Source organism: Schistocerca piceifrons, chromosome 8 (genome assembly GCF_021461385.2).
Source record: "Schistocerca piceifrons isolate TAMUIC-IGC-003096 chromosome 8, iqSchPice1.1, whole genome shotgun sequence".
Classification (NCBI taxonomy): Eukaryota; Metazoa; Arthropoda; class Insecta; order Orthoptera; family Acrididae; genus Schistocerca; species Schistocerca piceifrons.
In genome coordinates, this window is record NC_060145.1 from 170,180,212 (window position 1) to 170,206,422 (window position 26,211).

The 26,211-nt window shown below is 46.1% G+C and overlaps 1 protein-coding gene across 1 annotated transcript in view; it reads right to left on the minus strand.

The window, feature by feature from the left end:
• Positions 1–9,477, minus strand: part of LOC124711183 (aminopeptidase N) — a 318,231-nt gene extending 308,754 nt beyond the window's left edge. Inside the window, exon 1 of the mRNA XM_047241110.1 lies at positions 9,368–9,477. The gene's annotated coding sequence lies outside the window, so the exon portion shown is untranslated. The remainder of the gene's footprint in view (positions 1–9,367) is intronic.
• Between the last annotated feature and the right edge of the window lie 16,734 nt (positions 9,478–26,211).

Sequence of the window (26,211 nt, forward strand, 5' to 3'; positions counted from 1 at the left end):
GACAACTGGTGGGAGGGCCCCGACATAGCCAAGCAGTAGGGAAGATTTATTTGTCTGTAACCCTTACCAGAGGAGCAAAGATCCAAAGAAGAGCGGCACGTTTGCTCAGAGGTTGATTTAGTAAGAGCATCGTTGTAACTAGAAACAAGCACCTGCTTCGATGCTATTGAAAACACAACACGAGCATCTCTGTCTCGCTTAAACTTTAATTTGGGCAATAGTGGTTTCATTTCTGACTTGTTAAGGCGGTGGCTGTGCCTTGTCGTCAAGGTCTCTGTGAAGTTATCGTTCAACAGGAAAATCCAACGCGGAAGTTCAGTCACTTCCGAGGTATAAAGAGTTCAAACAACCTACAGGAATGCAGCCGGGTGACGCCTTCTGTAACCGTCGATATCTGAACAGGTGAACATCCCATCATTTTAAAGGCACAAATGTAACGAGAGGGCACTGTGGCAGAAGGTTTAAACCCTCCGTAGACGGGGCTACCGACCAGGAGCTACACTGCGCAACAGAAGTTTGGAATACTATCGTAAAATGTAGTCTGCGATACTAGAGGTCTAACTGACGTAGGCACTTCGCGTATTATCCAGTGAGAGCCCATATATTGAACAATGTTACCTGCTGGCACGCTTTATGGCCATCTTCCAATCATGTAAGCATACCACTGCCTCAGCGGCACACACCGCGAATACTCCAGTATCAACAACAGTTTCATTCAGTTCGTGTTCAGTACTGCAGTAACATGGCACGTAGAGGTATGCAACACTTTGATAGAGTAAGGAAAGTGGCTTTACTTTAGGCAGATCATACACAACAAGATTTTGCCGATCGGTTACATGTCTCTCAAAGTGGTGTGTCCCAGATTTGGGGAAAGTACAGAGAGACGTGATATGCGAACAAAAAGACAAATAAAAACCTAATCGGAAAAAAATGAAGCAGGAAACTCTTGAATACAAATTCAGTACGTAAATAGGAAAAATGTGAGGACAGATACTTGAAACAAGCTGCCACCTCACGATATTAATTACCAACAGGTGAGTAAGTGGAATTAAGTCTGACTTTCTGTTTTTGAAAAGGAAGAGAGCACGATTTCAAGCAGAGTTTAAGCAAATATCTCGCCTGCTTCATTAATAGAACTATCCCAATCACTGGAACTGCACTCTGTTGTTATATTCCATAGGATGGCCGGTGCAACGGCAATCTTTCTTATAGTCTGTTGCAATAGTGTGTGACGCTCATATTCTACAGACTAGTCCTCCACTGTCTTGATAGCCTGTCCAATGTACACTCCTGGAAATTGAAATAAGAACACCGTGAATTCATCGTCCCAGGAAGGGGAAACTTTATTGACACATTCCTGGGGTCAGATACATCACATGATCACACTGACAGAACCACAGGCACATAGACACAGGCAACAGAGCATGCACAATGTCGGCACTAGTACAGTGTATATCCACCTTTCGCAGCAATGCAGGCTGCTATTCTCCCATGGAGACGATCGTAGAGATGCTGGATGTAGTCCTGTGGAACGGCTTGCCATGCCATTTCCACCTGGCGCCTCAGTTGGACCAGCGTTCGTGCTGGACGTGCAGACCGCGTGCGGCGACGCTTCATCCAGTCCCAAACATGCTCAATGGGGGACAGATCCGGAGATCTTGCTGGCCAGGGTAGTTGACTTACACCTTCTAGAGCACGTTGGGTGGCACGGGATACATGCGGACGTGCGTTGTCCTGTTGGAACAGCAAGTTCCCTTGCCGGTCTAGGAATGGTAGAACGATGGGTTCGATGACGGTTTGGATGTACCGTGCACTATTCAGTGTCCCCTCGACGATCACCAGCGGTGTACGGCCAGTGTAGGAGATCGCTCCCCACACCATGATGCCGGGTGTTGGCCCTGTGTGCCTCGGTCGTATGCAGTCCTGATTGTGGCGCTCACCTGCACGGCGCCAAACACGCATACGACCATCATTGGCACCAAGGCAGAAGCGACTCTCATCATTGAAGACGGCACGTCTCCATTCGTCCCTCCAGTCACGCCTGTCGCGACACCACTGGAGGCGGGCTGCACGATGTTGGGGCGTGAGCAGAAGACGGCCTAACGGTGTGCGGGACCGTAGCCCAGCTTCATGGAGACGGTTGCGAATGGTCCTCGCCGATACCCCAGGAGCAACAGTGTCCCTAATTTGCTGGGAAGTGGCGGTGCGGTCCCCTACGGCACTGCGCAGGATCCTACGGTCTTGGCGTGCATCCGTGCGTCGCTGCGGTCCGGTCCCAGGTCGACGGGCACGTGCACCTTCCGCCGACCACTGGCGACAACATCGATGTACTGTGGAGACCTCACGCCCCACGTGTTGAGCAATTCGGCGGTACGTCCACCCGGCCTCCCGCATGCCCACTATACGCCCTCGCTCAAAGTCCGTCAACTGCACATACGGTTCACGTCCACGCTGTCGCGGCATGCTACCAGTGTTAAAGACTGCGATGGAGCTCCGTATGCCACGGCAAACTGGCTGACACTGACGGCGGCGGTGCACAAATGCTGCGCAGCTAGCGCCATTCGACGGCCAACACCGCGGTTGCTGGTGTGTCCGCTGTGCCGTGCGTGTGATCATTGCTAGTACAGCCCTCTCGCAGTGTCCGGAGCAAGTATGGTGGGTGTGACACACCGGTGTCAATGTGTTCTTTTTTCCATTTCCAGGAGTGTATATTGGCAGAACTGCATGGGATAGGTATACATTCGCCTTACGTAAACCAAGATGATACTTCACAGACGGTAAAAGGGCCCTAACCTTAGGTGGTGACCGAAGAACGCACTTCACATCCTGTTTCTACAAAATGCAACCATTCCTTTAGGAAATGATACCTGCGCAAGCAAAGAGGAGGTAGACTTACACTACTGGCCATTAAAATTGCTACGCCAAGAAGAAATGAAGATGATAAACGGGTATTCATTGGACAAATATATTATACTAGAACTGACATGTGATTACATTTTCACGCAATTTGGGTGCATAGATCCTGAGAAATCAGTACCCAGAACAACCACCTCTGGCCGTAATAACGGCCTCGATACGCCTGGGCATGAGTCAAACTGAGCTTGGATGTCGTCTACTGGTACAGCTGCCCACGCAGCTTCAACACGATACTACAGTTCATTAAGAGTAGTGACTGGCGTATAGTGACGAGCCAGTTGCTCGGCCACCATTGACCAGACGTTTTCAATTGGCAAGAGATCTGGAGGATGTGCTGGCCAGGACAGCAGTCGAACATTTTCTGTATCCAGAAAGGCCCGTACAGGATGCGGTCGTGTATTATCCTGCTGAAATGAAGGGTTTCGCAGGGATCGAATGAAGGGTAGAGCCACGGGTGGTAACACATCTGAAATGTAATGTCCACTGTTCAAAGTGCCGTCAATGCGAACAAGAGGTGACCGAGACGTGTAACCAATGGCACCCCATACCATTACGCCGGGTGATACGCCAGCATGGCGATGACGAATACACGCTTCCAATGTGCGTTCACCGCGATGTCACCAAACACGGATGCGACTATCATGATGCTGTAAACAGAACCTGGATTCATCCGAAAAAATGACGTTTTGCCATTCGTGCACCCAGGTTGGTCGTTGAGTACACCATCGCAGGCGCTCCTGTCTGTGATGCAGCGTCAAGAGTAACCGCAGGTCTCTGAGCTGGTAGTCCATGCAGCTGCAAACGTCGTCTTTCTGTTCGTGCAGATGGTTGTTGTCTTGCAAACGTCCCCATCTGTTGACTCAAGGATCGAGACGTGGTTGCACGATCCGTTATAGCCATGCGAGGCCGTTGGGATCCAGCACGGTGTTCCGTATTACCTTCCTGAACACACCGATTCCATATTGTGCTAGCAATCATTGGATTTCGACCAACGCGAGCAGCAATGTCGCGATACGATAAACCGCAATCGCGATAGGCTACTGACGACCTTTATCAATGTCGGAAACGTGATGGTACGCATTTCTCCCCCTTACACGAGGCATCACAACAAAGTTTCACCAGGCAACGCCGGTCAACTGCTATTTCTGTATGAGAAATCGGTTGGAAACTTTCCTCATGTCAGCACGTTGTAGGTGTCGCCACCGGCGTCAACCTTGTGTGAATGCTATGAAAAGCTAATCATTTGCATATCACAGAATCTTCTTCCTGTCGGTTAAATTTCCCGTCTGTAGCACGTCATCTTAGAGGTGTAGCAATTTTAATGGCCACTAGTGTAGATGCCACTTCGGCATTTTCATCACCTGAAAATGGAAGCGAAAATTTCAAGTTTTGTGTTGTCAGTAGGGAAGGGGTAACAGCAGGAGGGCTCAGAGACTTCGAACGTGGACTAGTCACTGGGGATCACCTGGTCACCTGAGTAACAAATCCATCAAGAACATTTCTAAAACTACTCAAGTTGGTTGCTGGTGATGTAATTGTGAAGTGGAAATGTGGATGAACAACTAAAGCTAACCAAGACCAGTCAGACCTCATTTACTGGCCGACAGAGACCGACGACCACAGCGGAGGATGGTACGTCTACATCTACTTACACACACCGCCAGCCACCGTACGGTGCGTGGCGGACGGTACCATATACCACTACTAGTCATTGCCTTTCCTACTCCACTAGCAAACAGAGCGACGGAAAAACGATTATCAATATGCATCAAACGAGATCTAATTTCTCGCAATGTCCGTGGTCCTTACCCGAAATGTACCAGTAGAATCGTTCTGCAGTCAGATTCAAACGCAGATTCTCTAAATTTACCCTTATCGAACGCTGCCTTTCCTCCAGCGATTCCAGTGTGAGTTCCCTAAGGAACTCTGTAATATTTGCATGTCGTCTGCCCCTACCGGTAACAAACCTGGCAGCCCATCTCTGGGTTGCTTCGATGTCTATCTTTAATTTGAGCTGGTGCGGACCATGAACGCTTGACTAGAACTCAGGAATGGTTTTCTGAAATTCTCCCAATAATCCGAGCTGACCATTCGCCTTCCCTAGTACAATCCTTACATACACCTTCCATTTTATACTGTTTGGAACGTTACGCCTAGATTGTTAATCAACGTGGTTGTGTCAAGTCGCACACTAGCAATGGTAGTGAAATATCAGATAAAAACAGTGGAAGAAGTCACTCATAATTTTCAAAGAGTCATCAACACTCCAGCAGTTGGCGCAAGCGCTACAATAGTTGCTCAGTTCCTAATATGATACACATTCCCATAATCAATACTAAAAGACGCTTGAGGTGGTGCAAAGAGCGAAAACAATGGACAGTTGATGACTGGAAGCGATTGATTTGATGTAGTGAGTTCAATGACAATCTATTGGGAAGGTCTGAGTTTGGCGAATGCCTTACCTGGCATCACGTGTGGTGCCAACAGTGAAGTAAGGGGGGAGATGCTGTTGCGGCATGAGGGCCTTTTTGTGGTTAGGGCGTGGTTCACACATGTTACAGCACAAAGTACTGCATATAGTAGAGGAACATTTCGGAGGCGACGATTGCATCAGCGTGATAATACTTCCTGTCATAAAGCAGGTTCTGTGAGGCAATGGTTTGTGAACAAGAACATTTCTGAAATGAGCAAGCCTGCCTAATGTCCCGATCTGAACCCAGTGGAGGATCTTCGAAACGAGTTGGAATATCGACTTTGCTCCAGACTCCGCGTACCACATCACTATCTTGTCTATCTTGGGAAGAATAGGTTGCCATTCCTCTACAGACAGTCAGGCAGCACATTGAAAGTATCACCAAGGCATGAGAAATGGGCGAAGCGTAGACACACCCCACATTAAGGTCCACTGACAGGCGTCAAGATAATTTTGGTCACATAGTGTCAATGTGATTTGTTCCAATAATTCGTAGTTTTAATTTTAAACCTTTATTTACTCGCGGGATATCCGAGTCCCGGCAGATTCAGTGGGGTACTATGTAGCTCAACAGCCCGTTGGACCCGCTGGGGCAATAAGTTCCTATTGCTTTAAGATTGTGCTTGCTACGCTTGATGTCAGCACAGCCTGTACGCCATTTCGAAACCTATGTTCTTTGGTCTACAATGATTTCAGCGTTAATTGAGGCCCAGCGTACACTATTGTGTACGAAGTATGCACTGAGACGACGAAAGTTGTGGGGTAGCGATAAGCACACATGCAGACGACAGTAGTATCGCCTACACAAAGCATGAAAGGGAATTGCATTGGAAGAACTCTCATTTGTACTCAGGTGATTCATGTCAATACTTTTCCGACGTGATTATGGCCGCACGACAGAAATTAAGATACTCTGAACGCGGAATGGTAGTTGGTGCTAGACGCGTGGGACATTCCGCTTCGAAAACTGTTAGGCAATTCAGCATTCCGAGATCTACTGTGTAAAGAATGCGTTGAGAATACCACGTCACGGGAGACTCAGTGCCCGACGGTCTTCACTTAACGACCGAGAGCAGCGGCATTTGAGAAAAGTTGTCAGTGCGAACACAAAGCAACACTGTGTGAAATAACGGCAGAAATCACTTTGAGACGTACGGCGAACGTATTCGTTAGGACAGTGCGGCGAAATTTGGCGTTAATGGGCCGTGGCAGCAGACGACCGACGCGAGTGCCTTTGCTAACAGTACGACATCGCCTGCAGCGCCTCTCCTAGGCTCGTGATCATATCGGTTGGACCTTAGATGACTGGAAAACCGTGACCTTGTCAGATGAGTCCCGATTTTAGCTGGAGAGAGCTGATGGCAGGGTTCGAGTGTGGCGCAGACATCACGAAGCCGTCACCCCAAGTTGTCGACAAGGGACTGTGCAAGCTGGTGGTGGCTCCATAACGATGTGAACCGTATTTACATGGAATGGACTGGGTTCTCTGGTCCACGTGAACCGATAATTGACCGGAAATGGTTATATTCAGCTACGTGGAGTCCATTTGCAGTCATTCATGGACGTAATGACCCCAAACAACGAAGGAATTTTTATGGATGACAATTCACCATGTCACCGAACCACAGTGGTCTGCGATTTGTTTGAAGATCATTCTCGACAGTTCGAGCGAATAATTCGGCCTCCCGGGTCGCCCGAGATGAATCCAATCTTACATTTATGGGACATAATCGGGAGATCATTTCTTGCACAAAATCCTGCACTGGCAGCACTTTCGCAAGTAGAGGCAGCATGGCTCTGTATTTCTGCAAGGGACTTCCCACAACGTGTTGAGTCCATGTGGCTTCAAACTGCTGCCCTCTGTCTCTCTTTCCAAGCAATTATCCCGACGTGCGGGGTCTGCTGTATAAATACTGATCTGGCACAGTTAACTTTTGAAGGGGTGGCTGGATGCCATTCCTGTCGCCACCTCATACCCCCCTGGGATGGAAATGGTGTACCCCAACTGTCGGCGTCTACTGTAAATCATGAAATAGTGAGAATGTGTTCCAAATGTCTGCGAGTCGTGTAACAGAGGCGGGACATGGGGACCAGCTCAGTATTCACCTAGTGGGATGTGGAAAACCGCCTAAAAACCACATCTAGGACCTCGTCGTTAATCTGCCGGGCGGATTCGATCCGGGGCCGGCGCACCTACCCGAGTCCAGGAAGCAGCGCGTTAGCGCTCTCGGCTACCCTGGGAGGTCTTCGAACTGCTGCACTACGACTGCAAAAGGAGGTCCGACACGATATTAGGTGGTATCCCATGACTTTTGTCACCTCAGTGTGTTTTGAAATCGACTGCGTGTGTAACTCTTGCTTCTAAAATAATAAAAAAAATTATCTAGGAGCATCAGAGCATTGAAAAAAATTTCGTTCCTCAAGAAGAATAACAGATCTGAGAGGATTAAACCGACTCTGAAATGTTACGAGTTTGACTTAATTACACTACTGGCCATTAAAATTGCTACACCACGAAGATGACGTGCTACAAACGCGAAATTAAACTGACAGGAAGAAGATGCTGTGATTTGCAAATGATTGACTTTTCAGAGCATTCACACAAGGTTGGCGACGGTGGCAACACCTACAACGTGCTGACATGAGGAAAGTTTCAAGACGATTTCTCATACACAAACAGCAGTTCACCGGCGTTGCCTGGTGAAACGTTGTTGTGATGCCTAGTGTAAGGAGGAGAAATGCGTACCATCACGTTTCCGACTTTGATAAAGGTCGGATTGTACCCTGTCGCGATTGCGGTTTATCGTATCGCGACATTGCTGCTCGCTTTGGTCCAGATCCAATAACTGCTAGCAGAATATGGAATCTGTGGGTTCAGGAGGGTAATACGGAACGCCGTGCTGGATCCCAACGGCCTCGTATCACTAGCAGTCGAGATGACAGGCATCTCATCCGCATGGCTGTAACGGATCGTGCAGCCACGTCTCAATCCTTGAGTCAACAGATGAGGAAGTTTGCAAGAAAACAACCATCTGCACGAACAGTTAGACGACATTTGCAACAGCATGGACTATCAGCTCGGAGACAATGGCTGCGGTTACTCTTGACGCTGCATCACAGACAGGAGCGCCTGCGATGGTGTACTCAACGACGAACCTGGGTGCACGAATGGCAAAACGTCATTTTTTTCGGTTGAATCCAGGTACTGTTTACAGCATCATGGCGGTCGCATCCGTGTTTGGCGACATCGCGGTGAACGCACATTGGAGGCGTGTATTCGTCATCTCCATACTGGCGTATCATCCGGGGTATGGTATGGAGTGTCATTGCTTACACGTGTCGGTCACCTTTTGTTCGCATTCATGGCACTTTGAACAGTGGATGTTACATTTCAGATGTGTTGCGACCCGTGGCTCTACCCTTCATTCCATCCCTGCGAAACCCTACATTTCAGCAGGATAATGCACGACCGCATGTTGCAGGTCCTGTACGGGTCTTTCTGGTTACAGAAATTGTTCGACTGCTGCCCTGGCCAGCACATACTCGAGATCTCTCAGCAATTGAAAATGTCTGGTCAATGGTGGCCGAGCAACTAGCTCGTCACAATACGCCAGTCACTACTCTTGATGAAGTGTGGTATCGTGTTGAAGCTGCATGGACAGCTGTACCTGTACACGCCATCCAAGCTCTGTTTGACTCAATGCCCAGGCGTATCAAGGCCGCTATTACGGCCAGAGGTGGTTGTTCTGGGTACTGATTTCTCAGGATCCAATGCATCCAAATTGCGTGAAAATGTAATCACGTGTCAGTTCTAGTATAATATATTTGTCCAATGAATACCCGTTTATCATCTGCATTTCTTCTTGGTGTAGCAATTTTAATGGTCAGTAGTGTATATAAAATTGTGCCGCATAATGCCTGAGGACACGTGCATCTAGGCGCCAGGTATTGTGGCGGCTGGGCGTCTCAGTGACTCACCAGATGAAGGGCACGATGGTGATGGTGTAGGAGATGGGCCGCAGCGCGGCGGGCAGCCGCACGTCGCGCACCAGGCGCTTGGCGCCTCCGCCGTGCGCGTGCGCGGCGGCGCTGCCGGGGATAGAGTCTGCGGCGCCGGCCCCGCTGCCGCCCGCGGCGGAGGCGCACTGCTGCAGCGTGACGTGGCGCGTCACCACGGCCACCACCACCAGCGCCGCCACCGCCGCCCCCGCCGTCACCAGCAGGCAGCGCCGCGACGCGCGCGGCCCGCGCCCCGAGCACGGCCCCGCGCCCGCCTTGGGCGCCACCCCCAGCTCGCTGCCGCCGTCCATCACCTGCCCTGCGCACACGAGAGCGCCACTTCAGTTAAGACACCCATACAGATGCTGCACTTCGATAATTTCTGTTTCGCCCTCTAGAGACACCAAGGCAATAAGGAATGAGATTTTCACTCTGCAGCGGAGTGTGCGCTGACATGAAACTTCCTGGCAGATTAAAACTATGTGCCGAACCGAGACTCGAACTCGAAACCTTTGCCTTTCGCGGGCAAGTGCTCTACCATCTGAGCTACCCGAGTACTACTCACGCCCCGTCCTCACAGCTTTACTTCAGCCAGTACCTCGAATCCTAGTTCCCTCCTGCGAAGTAGGAGACGAGCTACTGGCAGAAATAAAGCTGTGAGGACGGGGCGTGAGTCGTGCTTGGGTTGCTCAGATGGTACAGCACGTGCCCGCGAAAGGCAAAGGTCCCGAGTTCGAGTCTCGGTCCAGCACGCAGTTTTAATCCGCTACTATAGTTTAGAGACAATTCAGGAGTAAATATCGTAAGCCACCATCTCAAAGGCAAACTGTTATTAATTGGCACAAATGTTTCATAAAAGCACAAGCAGTTGTCACTATACATCAAGGCTCGCATCATAATATTTGTCAGGAAATTGATTACAGATGGGATATTTGTCGCGTTACAAAACGTAACTACAATGAACATTTGTAACTAAAACTTGAAGATATACTGCTTTCACTGCTCCATCAAATATTTCTGTAAATTATTTACCTTTTTCACAATTAAACGTTATTTTTGTGTAACTAATTTATAAAACCCCATTACTATATGGCCACAACGTAAGTAATAATTTTTAAATAAAAATTAAATTTTTATCATAAGGCGTTTTAAATCGAACCAAAAATTATAAAATACTTTTTCCTAGTCCCGTACAGATTCCACCCCCATAACAATAGTCCGCAAAATTATGAGTTCTGAGTATCTTTACTAGCCAATTATTCTGAATCTAACTTAAACTTCTTCACAGGTTTCACGAAGTTATTGGATCTTGGCTAGCAACATGTTGTCCTATTTAAACTGTAAATTGCAATTTTATTCCTTTTATTAACCTGTGTTAAGCTCAAATATTTCATTTAATTGGTAGAATTATCACATTGTAGAATTCTGTCAGTCGTGTTCCCATCTATCTATATTTTATTAATCTTTGGGGCTTAAGAATCACCAGACAAATTGCCCTGGTTCTCATGCAAAATTTTTATATGTTATCTAATGAGCTGGTATGTTGCAGTACAGACAATGGCTCCACGAACTCAGCCAGAAGATGTCTGGGGAAGCATCTTCAGAACAGGGGGCTGGCACTGACTTCTTCCTGGGCGCATTATCATCTTATTGTAAAGGACGTGATGACACAGCTTTTTGGAACAGGCTCGCCACATATGCAGCTCAGTAATGAAATTCATATTTAAACGGAATACTTAAATCACATGGATGAAATTGATATACCCCAGAACTAGCGACTGTCAGTAGGTAACTGATGTAGTCTTGCTGTTCTATAAGCTGAAATTCAAGTTTGCGTGTGATGTAGCAATGAGAAATGTTGAAAGCAGTGGAGACGATGAATTGGGATGCTCATGACCTGTAGTCGTAAGAGAGTCGCACTGCAGGGACAAGTTCTTGGAAGGGCCACAACAAGTGTTCCGGGGAGTCGCTGGCCACCGGACGGAATCTGTTGACATGCAGTAGCGGCTCAGGAAGCCAGGCCACTGTACAGAAACGCAGGGAGTATCTCCCATAGAGAAGCGCCTGGCGAAAACGTTTTACAAGCAGGAAATGGAATGAAAACTAGGCCTCTTTACCAGGAACATATCTTCGTATGCGAGATGCCGAAAACTGACCATTTTCCCTGAAAAAAAGACAGAAAAGTGAAGAGAACAGAGATGAAGAGGAAACCCTCGATCCTGGGGCTTTGAAATTTCGAGAGACCTCCTAACACCATGACTTTGCAGAAAGACAGTGTTCTTTGATGTGAAACGTACAGCTCTCTGAGTTAGAATCAGACACTGGACGATGATGAGGTGAGCACCTCATAGGCCGGGAAAGAGACACAGTGAAGCTTGAAGTAATCAGGGTATGGAAGACTGATTCTAATTTCCCTACTCCTCATCTCATGTCTGTTGCATGATCTCACCATAGTGCCTATAGTACTGCAGGAGATGGTTCAAAGTGGATGAAGAATCGATCATTGGTGGAATGAACCACCCTCACCAGCGGCTTAGTCCAAATTAGCCTCAGGAGGCTGTGCGGCAGCTGTCAGCATCAAAGGCTTCGGAATTTGACCTCGATCTCAATACTCTGCTTTCCCATCTCTGATTTCAAATCGAATGTGAAGTAAAAGGAATCCTTCCCTTGCCATGTTTTCCATAGCTCATAGTATTTGGTTGGCTCATCTCCGAATCTTCCGAGCCATCAAACTGCTCATTTTAACCAATGACTTGTCTTTTACCAAAGTCTATCGAAAAAACTAACGTCATTGTCTCTCCGTCGCTTTCCTCAGCCAGTGAGGTGTTCACCTCGTCACCGTCCTGTGTCTCGTTCTAACTCAGAGTTTGTTTACGTTAGCCAATAGATGTACGTTTCACATCAAAGAGCATTGTCTTACTGCAAAGCCAGAGTGTTGGGTGGCCTCTCACAATTTCAAAGCCACAGGATAGAGCTCCTCCTATTCATCACTGAGATGTTTATCTTCACTTTTCTGTGTCTTGTGGGAAAATCGGAAGCTTTCGACACCTCGCATACAAAGGTGCGTTCCAGCTAAAGAGGGCTAGTTCATTTTCTGCTTGTAAAGCGTTTTCACCAGACGCTTCTCTATGCGAGATGTTATCTGCGTTTCTGCGCAATGGCCGCACTTCCTGTTGGCCAGTGACTCGTCGGAACACTTCCAAGAACTTGTCCCTGCGGTACGACTCTCTTACGACTTCAGGTGCTTTCAACATTTCTCACTGCTGCATCACATGCGAATCTGAATTTAAGCCAACAGAACGATCAGACTACATCAGTGATCTACTAACAGTTACTAGTTCTGTGGTACATCAGTTTTATCCATATGAATCAAGTATTCCATTTACATGGGATTTTTATTACTGTGTTGCATATGTATCGAGGCTGTTGAAAAAAACTGTCTCGGCACTTCCTTTACAATACGGTGATAAAGCATCCAGAAAGAAGTCAGTGCCAGCCCCCTGTTCCGGAGGCGCTTCTCCACACAACTTCCGTCTGAGCTCGTGGAGCCTTTGGCTCTACTACAACATGCCAGCACGTTAGATGACACATAAAGCTTCTGCATGAGAACCGGGGCAGTTAAGCCCCAAAGTTTAATATAATTTAAACAGGTGGAAACAACGGTGACACAAAGAATTCTACAATGTGACAATTCTGCCAATTAAATGAAATATTTGAGCTTAACACAGTTCATAAAGGGACGACGATGGCGAGGAGGTCCCATACTCCGAGTAGCGTAGGGGACGATGCGGGAGACCCGCACCGCCGACTAGGCAAGGTCCCAGCGGAGGTGGTTTGCCTTTGCCTTCCTCCGATCTCATACAGGAAATAAACTTGTAATTTAAATAGTAAATTTAAATAGTAATTTAAATAGGTTGCCATTAAATTGTTTATTGTCTATGATTTTACCTTGTTAATATTGGCAAAGGTTGCCATTGTTTAATATTGATTGTTACCTTGTTAATGCTGGCATAGGTAGCCATCATTTAATATTGATTGTTTCGTAATAAATCAAAGTCATTATAACTCCTGGTTCAAAATGGCTCTGAGCACTATGGGACTTAAACCTAACTAACCTAAGGACATCACACACATCCATGCCCGAGGCAGGATTCGAACCTGCGATCGTAGCAGAAGCGCGCTTCCGGACTGAAGCGCCTATAACCTCTCGGTCACAACGGCCGGCTATAGCTCCTGTTTCACGTAATATTCATATGTTCCTCCGCCACAATCCTGCAAAATGCATTTACATACTTTTTATCGACGTCTACTAGAATCCAGTTCATTATCCTGGAGCATCTACATCTACATTTATACTGCGCAAGCCACCCAACGGTGTGTGGGGAGGGCACTTTAGGTGCCACTGTCATTACCTCCCTTTCCTGTTCCAGTCGCGTATGGCTCGCGGGAAGAACGACTGCCGGAAAGCCTCCGTCCGCGCTCGAATCTCTCTAATTTTACATTCGTGTGCTACTCGGGAGGTATAAGTAGGGGGAAGCAATATATTCGATACCTCATCCAGAAACGCACCCTCTCGAAACCTGGACAGCAAGCTACACCGCGATGCAGACCGCTTCTCTTGCAGAGTCTGCCACTTGAGTTTGCTAAACATCTCCGTAACGCTATCACGCTTACCAAATAACCCTGTGACGAAACGCGCCGCTCTTCTTTGGATCTTCTCTATCTCCTCTGTCAACCCGACCTGGTACGGATCCCACAATGATGAGCAATACTCACGTATAAGTCGAACGAGTGTTTTGTAAGCCACCTCCTTTGTTGATGGACTACTTTTTCTAAGGACTTTCCCAATGAATCGCAACCTGGCACCCGCCTTACCAACAATTAATTTTATATGATCATTCCACTTCAAATCGTTCCGTACGCATACTCCCAGATATTTTACAGAAGTAACTGCTACCAGTGTTTGTTCCGCTATCATATAATCATACTGTGGTGTCACCGCCAGACACCACACTTGCTAGGTGGTAGCCTTTAAATCGGCCGCGGTCCGGTAGTATACGTCGGACCCGCGTGTCACCACTGTCAGTGATTGCAGACCGAGCGCCGCCACACGGCAGGTCTAGAGAGACGTCCTAGCACTCGCCCCAGTTGTACAGCCGACTTTGCTAGCGATGCTACACTGACAAATACGCTCTCATTTGCCGAGACGATAGTTAGCATAGCCTTCAGCTACGTCATTTGCTACGACCTATCAAGGCGCCATTGTCAATAGATATTTAACTTGTGATGCCTGTACCGTCAGACCGATGTTCTCCAATTATGGATTAAAGTTAAGTATTCTACCAGTTACCTCCTGTTTTGCTAGTCTTATTTCTCTGACCTGTTCCAGACCTCACGCCAGCCTGAGTGAGCTAAAAGCGTGCATTTCGGCCTCCTCTAGCAACACAGTGTTGGCTCTTCTGCCAACACTTCACATACAATAAAGGATTATTCTTCCTATGTATTCGCAATGCATTACATTTGTCTATGTTAAGGGTCAGTTGCCACTCCCTGCACCAAGTGCCTATCTGCTGCAGATCTTCCTGCATTTCGCTGCAATTTTCTAATGCTGCAACTTCTCTGTATACTACAGCATCATCCGCGAAAAGCAATGGTCCGATAACACTCCCCTGTGGCACGCCAGAGGTTACTTTAACGTCTGTAGACGCTTCTCCACTGAGAACAACATGCTGTGTTCTGTTTGCTAAAAACTCTTCAATCCAGCCACACAGCTGGTCTGATATTCCGTAGGCTCTTACTTTCTTTATCAGGCGACAGTGCGGAGCCGTATCGAACGCCTTCAGGAAGTCAAGGAAAATGGCATCTACCTGGGAGCCTGTATCTAATATTTTCTGGGTCTCATGAACAAATAAAGCGAGTTGGGTCTCACACGATCGCTGTTTTCGGAATCCATGTTGATTCCTACAGAGTATATTATGGATTTCCAGAAATGACATGATACGCGAGCAAAAAACGTGTTCTAAAATTCTACAACAGATCGATGTCAGAGATATAGGCCTATAGTTTTGACAAGAGAGAAGAATGAAGTATAATACGACCTCCCACAAGGACATGGCTAGTTTTTTCAGCAACTTTGTTTTATTGTACATTTTTTGGCACTTATTTATGTTATTTGGATGTTTACCTACATCAATGCATCCTTGGCCTACGTAATAAAATCTTTTTAAATCTTAATGTGAGTGGTGTTTATTTGGTCGCCTGGCACTTCCGCTCCCAGCTCCCGCTCACTACCTATCAGTTATGTTACATCAGAACCAATTTTTGGATGTGCTTGGCAAAGCAATTTTCATCTCACTCGATTAATCGTAGGTAGGGAGCTTGCAATGGATGTTAGACTAACAAAACGCACGTATAACTCAATGGAAGTCATATCACAGAGCTCGCGACTCCCCTCGCAGACGTACTGCCCCGGTTGGGTTGCGACCCGGCACGTAACAAGTGAAACAGGAGTCCAGTCTCGTCTCCGCAGGGGTCGCCGCCACCTCTTTATGTACGCCGAGGACAAAGTGCACCTCTGGCCGCCCGCCCGCGCTTAGTCTTTTGTCAACAGGACGTGACCCGAGCACCAACCAGGGCCGGGCGAGGGGGAAGCTGGCCGCGTGCCGCCCTCTCTGCAGACGTTCCGTTCCGCCTTGTTTTCTCTCCGTGTTTACTGCTTAATGACGCCCACAGGCGAAACGCATGTAACTCCAGCAGTGGGTGTGATAATGCCTCCGACTGGCAGCTGACCGTGTCAGCCTAAGGAAAGGGCTGTACCAGCTGACGTGTCTCAAAAAAAATGGTTCTACGCACTATGGGATTTAACATCTGAGGTCATCAGTCCCCTAGACTTAGAACTACTGAAACCTAAGTAATAGCAGCAGTGCGGTTCCGGACTGAAGCGCCTAGAACCGCTCAGCCACAACGGCCGGCTGACGTGTCTCACAAACTGACCCAAAAGTGCACTCAAAGATCTGGGAGAACAGATCTGTGGAGACTTTCACGAGAATGCGAATGACGACGCACTTGACAGTTTACGGGGGGCGTTGCATATTTTTTACGCTATTTTGTCCCATCATTCACACTGCGCCATTTGACTCATCAATATAGCTGCAAGTTAGGTCGACGGACAAAAAATAGTCACCTTCAGAGAAATCTTTATAAGCATCATTTTATACCGTGTAATTCCGCCCCTGCACTTCATAAACGCCTGAATTCTTTTAGCAAGTGAGACCACAAGGATGTGCAGTTACATCTCACAAGGGTTAAGCCTCTCGCTGAGGATCCACCAAATTGCGGGGATGCTGATGTCGGAGTTTTACCCGCGGTTCCAACACGTCCCAAGATTTTTGTATGGCGTTCAGGTCAGGTGGTTTTACAGGCCATACGAGATGTAATAGGGTGAGGGAGCCTTCAGCAAATCAGCCATATTTTCTTTCAACCTGATGAACTTTACTCTTGCCTTGAAAAATAGGGGTATCAACAGTAGACTGATCGTCGAGACGTTGACAGAGAGGCAAAAACTGATCATTCAGACCGTTTAAATAAACATGTTTGTTCATTTAATGGTCACCTCGGAGAGTGGGCCCAATCACGGATCCACCTCTGACTTGCACCTGACCTTGCACACATTCTGGATGAAGAGCCTCATTTCGCCATCGGCACACTCGACGACGTGTGTCATTTGAATATAGGCAAAACCTTGATCTGTCAGACCATATTACGTTCCACCAGTCAGCGACTGTCCATGTTCTGTGATTTCTAGCCCATTGAAGATCGCAGCTTTATATGCCTTACGTTAACTGAAAGTCCTAAAGAACAGTCACCACGTATTCATATATTCCATTCGCCTAGATGGGCAATTGATCCACCTTCTTCAGTGAGGATGCACCGGTACGTCCGGCCTCTTTTGGTAATCTCGGAGTAACGAGCATGAAGGAAATGGGCAGTGACTTAGGATAGGTGGCGCATAGTGAGAACATGGGTCGGCTGTGAGGCGTGCCGAGTTGCGAGAACACTGTGTCCCGGATGGTGCAGTGGTTAACACATCTGGCAGGTAAGCAGGAGATCCCGGGATAGAATGCCAGTCCAGTACACATTTCCACTCGTCGCCACTGATTCCGCGTAATATCCCGAGGCAATTGCCATCAGTAATTCCTTCCTCCTCTTCCAACTTCAATTTACATATAAAGTATCACGGCTGCCGATTCCGTGGTGTCTGTCCTTTCGGACATGATCTCTTGTTAATAGGCTGGGATGGACTTTTATTCACTGCCAGCAGTCTGATTTCGAAGTGATTTTGACTCAGTAGCCGTTAGCGCGTCTCCGGTCCCTCTGAGTCTGTATCTTTTTCCCGCCACAATTTTGACGTCTGTTTCATGTCCAAGTGTGTTACACCACTGGTTGTATAGTACGCTGCGAAATACCAACAAATCCAGCAAGTTCACACACTGTATGACAGCGGGCACAGTCAAACACGATTGCCTCTTTTTGCCACTTTACGTATAATATCCGTCTGAAACATAAATGTCTCAGTGATTACTGCTGTCTTTGCTCACAGGGAGGCAGTGCACTCACGGTTGAACGCGTGACTTGATAACTGTGCCATCTGTAAGGGTTAACGAGTCATCTGCGCATGCACGCTGGTTTTTTTTCCGGTGACCTTATGTAGTACTTTGGTTTAACCGACGGTAGCAGGAAAATCACTTGAAGTGTAATCCTTGCACAGTACAGCCCAATTTCCCAACTGCTGTCGTCACGTCAGTGGAGAACATGGAGTGTGATCATCAAGGACAGTGACGTGTTTACTGCGGAAGGAGGATGACAGTGTTTGGAGAATGTGTACCGTCACGAAAAGGGCTCTTACAACACGACAGCAACACGTTCCCTTTAACTTCTGTAGGCTGCCCTAGAATCAGTTTTCTGGAGCCTCTTGCACCAACCGCAGGACAGATGTTCGGACTTCCAGTCAGTGGAATAATGTAGAGGTTTCTTCATAGCTTGGAAAAGGTGACAAGAAAAGGGGCCAAGAAAAGAGAATACGCGGCAGTTCCAGGATAGCAGCCGTGGTTGTCTAACTCGTATGCAGATGCACGTTGTTTCGTTGCAAGAGCTCTTTTCGTGATGATGTACACTCTCCACACGTTGCCACCACTCATGTGTCTATATCCACAGTGTTTACACCCTCCTTGCACAGAAACCATGTGCTCTTGATGATCACACACCATGTTGTCCACTCACATAATAAGAGCAGTAGGGAAATTGGGCCGGCCATTGTGGCCGAGCGGTTCTAGGCGCTTCAGTCTGGAACTGCGCGACTACTACGGTCGCAGGTTCGGATCCTGCCTCGGGTATGGATGTGTGTGATGTCCTTAGGTTGGTTAGGATTAAGTAGTTGTAAGTTGTAGGGGACTGATGACCTCAGCAGTTAAGTCCCATAGTGCTCAGAGCCATTAGGGAAATTGGGATCTACCGTGCAGGGATTACACTTCAGGTGACTGTCGTGTCTCCGATGGTTAGACCAAAGTACAACATTTGCGAGGGAGTAAAATTAAAACAAGATTTTTTAAAAAATTTGTTATTGAACAGAAGCGGAAGATAAGTGTTTCATTTTTTTGACATAGTCTCCCTGTCGTTCAACCGGTACTGAATAAATATCTTGTGGAACAGCAAAGTGTGTTATCATGTATTTCTCTAAGTACATCAATGCTGCTGACAGTCGGCTGAAAATTTTTTTTTCAGTATTTTGTTAGCTGCTGATTCAGTAAGGAGAATGGTACTACTATTTACTCACATACTTGTATCATCTGCAAACAGGACAAAATTTGCATTTTCGACAATGCAAGGGGAAAATCATCTTCATATATTACAAACAATGCAAGGCCCAAAAATTTGAAATTTGTGGTAAGGTCTTCTGAAACCAAACTGCTGAGGTCGTCGGTCCCTCAGCCTACACACTACTTAATATAACTTAAACTAACGTACACTATGGACAACACACACACCCATGCCCGAGGGAGGACTCGAACCTCCAAGAGGGGGAGCCGCATTGACCGTGACAAGGCGCCCTAGACCGCGCGGCTACCCCGCGCGGCAAGGTCCGAAATAGAACAATGTAGTAAAGCATGTTTGACCCCTTCAGATTTCGAATACATACTAGTCCTGTTATGTGACCGATATGGAACTGATAGGCACTGCTTTCAGTCATACAGGAATCCACTGTGTCTACTATTCGACACTATTTTAACTTTCACGTAAGACTGTCATGGCTTACACACGCATAAACGTTAGCCAAGTCACAAAATATTCACAATGTTAATAACTTCCTATTTGTTGAATATAATATATCATCCATCAAGGAAATTAAAGCCTGTTCGGTTAATAGTACTTTCTGAAATCTAAACTGTCTGTTACCGAGAATGATTTCCGTATGCTCAGATGAAATATATTTTACTGCATATGGTTCTTTCGAAATGTTTTGAGAATCCTGTCAATAAAGAGATTTACTGGTATTTCTTTTCTATTATATCACCAGTTTTGCGATTTAGCGTACAATAACATTTTGAAGTCTATGTGGGAAAATGTCACTTTGAAACGATACCTTAGATAAGTAACTTAGTGTTTAAGATGCCGAGCTGAACCACATTTGTTTGTTTTGCTACTAAATTTTTCGTAACCACTTGGACACTTGTTTTTGAGAAAGTTAACAGTGAAATGTTTTTTGGAGACATCGGATGTAGGCGAATTTTATCGAACTCGTTTTGGTGTGTTTTTCTATAACATCGATATAATATGCATGACTTTAAGAAAACAGCTATATTCAAATACACAAATATACACCGGAAAGACTGAACAAGAAAATTCTGTATGCAGATTACTCGATTAATTAAGTAGATCAGCGAACGGTTTTTTCAGCCTAATAGTAAATTATTATGAGGCCCTCAACTACCAGCAACAATTCCATTCAGGGGCCAAAAAATTATATTAATAGAGAAGTTCAGTGTGACAGCATTAATTCACGCCGCGTTGAAATAATAAACCTCGTGGAACAGGGAAAAGACAAAGGTGATAATATCTGTGTGATTTCATATTGCACCTGCTTATTGCACTCATGAGGATATCTGCAAATTACAGTGACATGCATAAATAATTGTGGCCTAAGAATTAATTATATTTAAATGTGTGCACGGATGTGGCATAATAATGGTGTTATAAGTGAAAGTGTAAGAAAAAAATGAATTATGGTTCAGGGAAAGAAAGCGTAAGAAAAAGTTATTAGGATGCTCAAAGATTGGAAAGTGTGAGTGACATTATCGCGGTATTTCGATCGTGGTAGATGTAGAGAGACGGATTGGCGTAGATTAGAAACGGAAAAACCCTATGGAAGACAGATGACTGAAAAAAGAGGTATGTCGATCTGTAGCAAGGACATTTTCTACTACGTATGTATGGGCTGCGGAGGTTGAAAGGAATGATCGATGTGGTCTCGTCCGGTGTACCAACATTCGACCTTTGAAAATGGAGGACATAAAGCACCTCTGATTTCTGCGCCCGTCAGCACCACGGAAAACGCAGCGTAAAACACGGGCGAACGATATAATTTTGTTAGCTCATGTTTACACTGACCGCACCGCACGCCTTTCGCCACCCAGCGGGTTGTTTCAAAGGTCTCAGAGCCTCGGAAGTGCCAGACACAGTGTTCTGACCAAATGCTAATGAAATTTCTGCTGCATTTCGCTTTCACAGGGCAGCTCTTGAATTCCGGAGCAAGCAAGTTTCACTCAATTTAGACCGGTTCGCTCGTACAACCATCGCTCGCTGTTTTTATTGCGTTGCTCGCGTAAATATCGCTTAGGTAGTTTCACTGCAAAGGCGGACGTTCTGAGTCGACAGCGGGTAATTCGCTCCGCGCTGTGCCACAGAATAAACATCGTCAGCATCTAAAGACAACTTGAGAGATTGTGAGACCTGAGTTTCTCCTGGCGTATACAACTTTCAAATAACTTCCGGGAATTCAGCCAGGTAACACTTTGAGCGACCGCCGATATTTCGGCGGGAGAACACCCCGCCATTTTCAAGGCAAACTGCAACGGACAGGCAGTTTGCCTTGAAAATGGCGGGGTGTTCTCCCGCCGAAATATCGGCGGTCGCTGAAAGTGTTACCTGGCTGAATTCCCGGAAGTTATTTGGAACTTGAGAGATTGTGTGAGTGGGTAAAGAACTTCACCCAGCTGTTCCTAAATGCTTTTATTTCTTGTATCGGTTTTAGATAATAACAGCTCCAGTTTCTTGAAATAGCTGTGAGCACTAAGGGACTTAACATCTGAGTTCATCAGTCCCCTAGAACTTAGAACTACTTAAACCTAACTAACCTAAGGACAACACACACGTCCATGCCCGAGGCAGGATTCGAACCTGCGACCGTACCAGTCGCGCGGTTCCAGACTGAAGCACCTAGAACCGCTCGGTCACACCGGCCGGCTCCAGTTTCTATTCAGCTAAAACATCCGGAACAGGACTTGCGCACCGAGAGTTCCGTACAAACTAATTATGTATAGAGCTAGTTCATCTATCCCAGGAACCGAAAATCTCGACAGTTTTTGCCTCTTATCGATATCGTTACAGGCAAGATATACGTCTACCTATATCTGAGAAAAAGGTGTCTTAACAATGGACAGAAAGACAGTCTGAAAACAAATGACCAAAAAAACTTTTTTTGGTGTGGTATAATAACAGACTGAAAATTTTCGCCTTATTTTCCTTTGTTTCTACAGTGAAGCCTTCCATCTTGCCCAATATCATGATTCTAGGTCAACGGGAAGAACCCTATAGGTTTTGTGATGAGTAAGTTTGAGTGTGTAAAATAGGTGAGATAAACAGCCGTATCTTTAGATTACATTGACTTAGAAGCTTAATTTTTTTAGGCACCAAGGGACCATACACCTTCATGTGAGCTGTAAATTTCGACTTGATAGGCGAACCTGTACCTGAAGAAAAGGGGTTTTAACAGACGGGTAGACAGACACTCAGTCACATAAAAAATAACAAAATTGTTTATGTGTGTTATAAGTACAAATTAACAATTTTCGGTTTTTGTCTTCTAGTTTTACTGTGAAATCTTGCTTGTTGCCAAAGTTCATGATTTTAGACCAGCGGGAAGCACCCTGAAGGTTTCGATCAGTGAGTGTGCAAATATCAAAATATGTGACAGTAATAGCAGTATATTTTGATCGAATTGACGTTGAAGTTTCAATTTGCGTCTTGGAGGAACCGTAGACCCTAAGATGTGGCTTGAACTTCAACCTCGGCTATCCGGAGAGGGAAGGAGCGACTGGTCCCCGGCACGAATCCGCCCGGCGGACTTGTGTCGAGGTCCGGTGAGCCGGCTAGTCTGCGTATGGTTTTCAGGCGGTTTTCCATCTGCCTCGACGAATGCGGGCTGGTTCCCCTTATTCCGCCTCAGTTACACTATGTCGGTGATTGCTGCGCAAACAAGTTTTCCACGTACGCGTACACCACCATTACTCTTCCACGAAAACATAGGGGCTACACTCGTCTGGTGTGTGAGATTCCCGGGGTGGAGCCCACGGGGTGCTGAACCACACAATAACCCTGAAAGAGTGGTTCGGTGCGGGGCGGCGGACGTATGAAGTGGACTGCGGTAGTTGTCGTGAGGTTATGTATCACTGCGGCTGCGGCGGGGACGGAGCCTCTCTGTCGTTTCTAGGCACCCGGTTAACACACAATACAATAAAATTTCAACCTGATACATCAATTCATTCCTGAGAATAGGGGCTATTAACAGTCGGACAGACAGACAGACAGACAGACAGACGGATAACGAAGTGGTCTTACAAGGGTTTCGTTTTAACCGACTGAGGCATGGAAGCTTAAAAATAAAGTGAAAGAATTCTAAAAGTGATTAAGTTCAAGTTAACTGATCCTTCCATCGACTCTTGTTAGAACAACATTATAGTGAATAAAAAGCAGTATACTGCTAATGCTCTACAGGATAAATTTATTTAGGTTAACCGGTTTTCGGCATACAGGGCAATCATCAGATTTTAACCGAATATCATCGCCAAAGAAGTTACAATATTTGTAAACAACTTGCAAAGGATGTTACTATTCTAGAGAGCGGTCTAAGGCGCTGCAGTCATGGACTGTGCGGCTGGTCCCGGCGGAGATTCGAGTCCTCCCTCGGGCATGGGTGTGTGTGTTCGTCCTTAGGATAATTTAGGTTAAGTAGTGTGTAAGCTTAGGGACTGATGACCTTAGCAGCTAAGTCCCATAAGATTTCACACACATTTGAATATTTTTTGAACTATTCTAGATTGAGGTACAAACACACAGTAATGTCATCTTTGACGTTGTAGTGGTAATTTAAAAGTTAAAAAGCTGAACAATGAATAGATATGAATGGAGCAAACACGAAAAACGTAAACACTGTTCTAGAAAACCGTGTATATATAACATTTGACATTAATAAACTAACCCAGAAAAATAAAATTAAATTAGAACTCCAACAAGACTATTTCAAGGAGTATTAAAGATGGAAAATGACACAGAAACCAATCAGACGAACAGATGTGACAACCGAATATGTGGAGTATGTAGACAAGATCCATTTTACTTTTAGCATTTTGCTGCATAGCTCACGTAAGAGGTGCATATCGATCAACACTTTATCAATAAAGCTATCCAACCGCTGTGTATCCCTCTTCACATACAAATAGCTCTGCTGATAAAACAAAAGAGACACAGAGCCGAGCAGTACTGAATGCGAAACTGAGACTGAAGAGAAAGGTGGCTTTAGTGTTATCAATAGCAAATGCTGCGAGTACATAATTTTGTTTACAAAAGAGGCACACAATGAACAGCGTCGACATTTGCACTGTTATACACATATTTTCAGTGCAATACAGGTAAAAAGATGAATGGGGGTAAGAAATCAAACGAAAAGCAATTATTCTGTGACGAGATGTCGGATACCGCGAGTGCTTTACGCTAAAATACACAGGAAATATTCCTGGGAAACGTTGGAAATTTTGTCATTGGAGTATGAGTTCACTCTGTGTATTACAATGAACAGGTAATTTTCTAACACTGGAAGTCTGGCACTGGTACACAGGTTAAATTCGCATACCATGATGGTGCGGCCGCAGTGAACATCACTCCGGATCTGCGGTGTGTGGGCGTGATTGCTTCCGCCAGGAAGCACCCCAGCAGAGCGTAACATGGAGCTCCCACGGCGTGAACTGTTTGCAACGCGAGTAATGGGAGAATTCCAGATAAAAGGCGTGTCGCCACTAGACAGCTCTGTGCGCGCAGCTCGAGTCCCTTGAGCAAACTAAAATGTTGTGAATGGCGAGTCCGGACTTTTAAGTAGCTGTGAGTGGCAAAAATGGTTGTCGTTAATTAAAAATCTTCTCCTGCGACCTTTTGCCTGCAAGTACAATTATTTGACGCAAACCATTTGGAACAAAATTATTCGCTTGATTTTTTAGCCGAAACTTTCGATAACACACTGCAATTACAGTGGCTTACGCGACTGTTGGACTGTATTAGTTTGACAGCAAAGAAGAAGCATGTGCAACGAAACTTCTGTTATGTAGTACTGGGGTGCTTGATGTCCACAAAGCAAGCTCGCCCAACTGACAGTTCCTAAAGAAGGAAGCTATGCCTGTCCCAGTCACACTGCCCGGGAAACGAATACAAAAATATGTGGAGCACCCAAATGCGTGATGAATGTCAACGTATGTTCGAACACACACACTGATCTCACAAAAGTCATGGGATATCTTCTGATATCGTGTCAGACCTCCTGGGATTTTTATTAGTTCCAGCTGATGTTGTTCCACATGCTGTATGCAGAGCGTTGGGTGTACCCGTTTGGTGACAGGGAAAAAGGTGAAGTTATAGGTGGGGGTTAGTTGTATTTGAGCAGTACGAAGCTTATCTTGGTTCAATGACTGGCGCGCTTCGACGACCTCGCGCACACAGACGAGCATAGTTCAATGTCAATCACACATAATGAACTGGTCCTCATCTTCAATTCTGCCTGGTCATTTATAAGTGCTATGTCCTTGCTTGGTACTCAGTGTAATTTGCGATGGATGTCTCAACACGAGACTCCTTGGAGCTGTTGTAATCTGCATGGGACCACTAACGCGTGAGGTGTCGTAATAAGGTGGACTCACATTAGGAAGAGTGGGTTTCAAATCACCGTCAATCATTCATAATCAGTTTTTTCCGTGATTTTCCTAAGCTGATTAAGGCAAATTCTGCGATAGTTCCTTCGAAAAACGCACAGATGCTATCCTTCCCGCCCTTGTCCTGTGCGAGCTTATTGTCTGTTTCGAAACACCTCGTCGTCGACGGGAAGTTAAACGGCAAGCCTCCTTTCCTTCGAATCCGCTATTTTCCCGATGTCTATTGAGGATGAATGTTTGAAAACTGTGCCCAGTGAAATTTGCGCTGATACGAATATCTGTGATATTCACATCCGGTATTCATGGAAACTATCTGCTTACTAAGTCATGGGCTAAATCCATACTGCTCGAAGGAAACTCTCCCTATACGTCAAGGTTTATCTGCACTTCCGAAGTCCTTCTTCAGCCCAATAGATAACCGCTTGAACAATTACGGCTCTAATTTTCGTAGTTCTCAGTTCGTGCACTTGGAATGTTTGTGTATTTGTATCAGGTAGCTATAACTGAAGCGCAGCTACCCACTAAAGTCCAGTATGGACTGTAGTTATCGTATGGCAACGAAGCTTGGTACAT